Here is a 3,402-nt window from a genome sequence, read left to right as displayed (position 1 = left end):
TTTTGTCTTCAATTCTAGCTGCAGGGAAGCTTCATTCTGTGTTCTTTCCCCTCCCTCTTTGTTTGCTTTCGGCAATCATGTTCAGTGACCTCAGACTTCTGCCTCTTTTAATCTGCCCACCCATGTGGTTTGGGAGCAGTTTCAGGAAAAACGGTGTGCTTTGGCCATGGCAATTTGCCCTTTCTTCTTTCCCTGTGTTTCCAGGGAGGGCTGAAGATGGAAACTCCTCTTGGGATAGCTTACCTGGGGGGACTTGCCAAAGTTGTCTCTATTTTTTTTTTCTTGCGTCTTTTTCTTTTTTTCCCATTTTTTTCTTTTTTCCTCCCTTCTTCTTTTTCCTGTCTGGACAGATCTCTGAAGTGCAATGATGTCCTGTTTGTGTCTCTGCCTCTGAGCGGTTTCATCTAAGGTAGTGCGGACCAGTAGTTAATGACAGGCTGGGGGAGCAGAGCAATGTCCTTGTGCTTGTCCGAGAATCTCTGGGGGACCAAATATATTTAATGGTAATAGACAGAATCTAGAGGAATTTAATAGGGTAGGGGGCAGAGGGTGGGGATAAGGGGAGGGAAATTCCTCTTATTGACATTTCCAAACCTCTTGCACCTGCTCTGTAACCAGGGGTTGGGATTAGTTATTGTGCACCATTGACTAAGAGTATATTAAAAACCCTTTAATCTGCACAGATATATGTAAGGCCTTTGTATTTCTTGTAATAAGTAATTAAGAAAAAAATAAAGGTCTTTATCACTGCCTTTCTCTTGGGACCATGGTTATATATAGATAGTCTTTACTTTTCTACACCATACACTGGTTGCTGGATTTACCTGTATTCTTAACCATATTGTATATGCTGCATTTAGACCTACTTATGAGCAAAGTAAGATTTAAATATGAAGCACCATACTGTATGCCTGAAGAACCCTAATGGAGGAGCTTCCTGACCTGATTGCTGTCACAGAAGAATTTAAATTTTTTTATATAATAAAAGTGCCTTAGCATGTGCCTCAGCTGTGTGTCACCACTACACTCAGTAATGATTTACTGGTGCTCCACTGATACCAATAAAGATTATCCATGTGCTGCAGTTGTGTGTTTGTGTGTTGCCCTTCCCTCCTTTCCTGGGTGCAGTGAAGACCCTGTGTAGCCACAGAAACTCTGCTTTTTGTTACATTTTTGCCAGAAATTGAGTAAGAAACTTGTGCCCATATTCTGGTCTTCCTGGCCCCTTGAAGTGCCACAAGCACGTTCTGGTCCTCCAGCCAGGGCAGGAGAAGCTGGAGTGCAGCACCAGCAGCTCCTGACTCCGAGCTTGTCCCTCCCATCCTGTGCTGGCAGCGATTCAGAGCTTGCTGAGAAAGTCTGGGCTGGGAGCTGTGGTCAGGACTGGGCCGGGCCCTGGGTGGCAGCGGTGGGGAAGGAGCTCTGGCACTCAGCACGAGGGGCCTGCGCTGCCAGCAGGGGCTGCTGCCAGGGCCAGTCTGGCAAACAAGGAGCAGGGAGGGTGCAGCTTACAGGAAACTCCTTCCCTGGGGAGCACACATGGCTGCTGCCCACGGCGTTTCAGCCTAACCAGATGTTGGGAGGGGAAAAGGCTTCTCATTAAGAAACTTCAGCGTAAGTAAACGTTAAAAAAGCCAAGGGGCAGTGCAAGAGGAGCAGGCACAGTTAACCATGTGCTGCTGCACAAGTGGGTGCAGTCCCTTTATAAAGGGACAGTTGAGAATGAGCTGCTTTTGAAGCTGTGTTATGTTGGCTGCAGTTTTTTAAAATCTGGATAGGGATTAAGGTGTGAGGGGCTGGATGTGGGCTCATGATATGTGGAATACAGGCACTGCTGTGCTGATATCCTGCATATAGGACTGCTGTTAAAAACAGGACTGCACTTATTGTCATCTGGGAGGTTACTGATTCAGCTGCTTTAATCTTTTTCCAAAGTGCTTTCCAGAAACTTGCAGGGTATCTCTGAGACCACTGTGCCCTTTAAATTGCATAGAAATTGCTTTCCCATGATAGGATCAACTTGAAATGGCACCACTGGCCAGGCACTGCAGTGATGCAGAGCAGAACCTGTGTGCTGGTGTTGTGAAGACCCTTTTTAGCTCAGGCTGCTTTTTGTGTCCTTAGCCTTGCAGTGTGTGAGCCAGAGCACTGCTTGGCTGCCACTCTGTCCTGTGCAAGATGGAAAGAGGCTTGTGTCTTTTTTTTTAACTGGCACAGTGTTTTTCTTCAGCTTTCCAATTTTTTGTGCATCCCCATGGAAGGGACAAAATTAAGTCTCCTATTCACCATTTTCTGCTTTGCAGAGTGCAACCTTGAGCCAGGAGATTCTCATGGCTTCAGGTTAGTTGCTCCTCTGTGGCTCTCCAGAGCTGGTAAATGCTTCACAGTAGTTTTTCATGGGATTTTGGGGATGGTCTGAGTAGGTGAATGGTTACAATGGTAATAAGCATGGAAAAGAGATTGAGCTGGGACCTTTTCTATAGGACCTACAAAAAATAGTTTCTGGAAGTTGTTGCTGGAGCTCTATTTGTTGACTGCACCATCCTGCCCCAGGGCTGATCCCAGCAGGCGGTGGAAGGGATCTAAATTAGAGGGAAAGGCATAGTGAGATTTTGAGGAGATGTAAGAGATGAAGTTGGTGACAAACATTCATTTTCCTACACTGGGCCACTTTTCTGGGACAAAGGATTGACAACCAGATAATTACGTAATAAACCAGCTTTAAAAAATGTTAAATTGTTGCAGGTTACAGTGTGGCCCTCACAGGCCATTGCAGCAGCAGAACCGAGGGGCAGAGCCACCAGCCCAGCCCCAGCCGCTGGGAGATGGAGGTGAATCACCAGACCTGCAGCAGCATCCTGTGCAAAGAGCTTGCTTTCCTGGGGAGCAGCTGAGTGCTCTGCTTGTTCCTGCTGCAGCTTCCCCCAGGGCAGAGCAGGGACAGTGGCCATTAGAGCCAGTTCCAGCTGGGCTCCTGGGCACAGCAGCACTGACCTGCCAGGTTTAGGGTTTAGCTCTCTTCCATTTCTTCCACAAATTGATTCAAGTACCACTTAAAGTAAATGGAGAATGAGGATGCAGATTCAATGGCTGTGGAGTGGGAGTCCTCAGTGACAGGCACTGGAGTGGGGGAGCTAAGGTGGAAATTGCAGCTTTCCCAGCCTAGGGTGTGAGGGAGGTCTCAGAGCAGTGGTTTTGAGTGGTCTGAAAATAAAATGCAGGCTGCTGCAGCCCAACTAGAGCTCAGGCAGCTCAGCCTGTTCTGGAGATGCTGGAGACAATATTCCCAGTTTCAGGACAGAGAGCTAGTACTAGTGGATAACTGGTGTCTGTTTGGATTTAATTTTGTCTTTTCCCTGATGCCCTAGCAGTGGAAGCAAAAGCAGAAGGAAAAGGATAGCA

This window comes from Geospiza fortis, unplaced genomic scaffold, assembly GCF_000277835.1.
Source record: "Geospiza fortis unplaced genomic scaffold, GeoFor_1.0 scaffold173, whole genome shotgun sequence".
NCBI classification, from domain to species: Eukaryota; Metazoa; Chordata; class Aves; order Passeriformes; family Thraupidae; genus Geospiza; species Geospiza fortis.
This window is presented reverse-complemented; position numbering follows the sequence as displayed.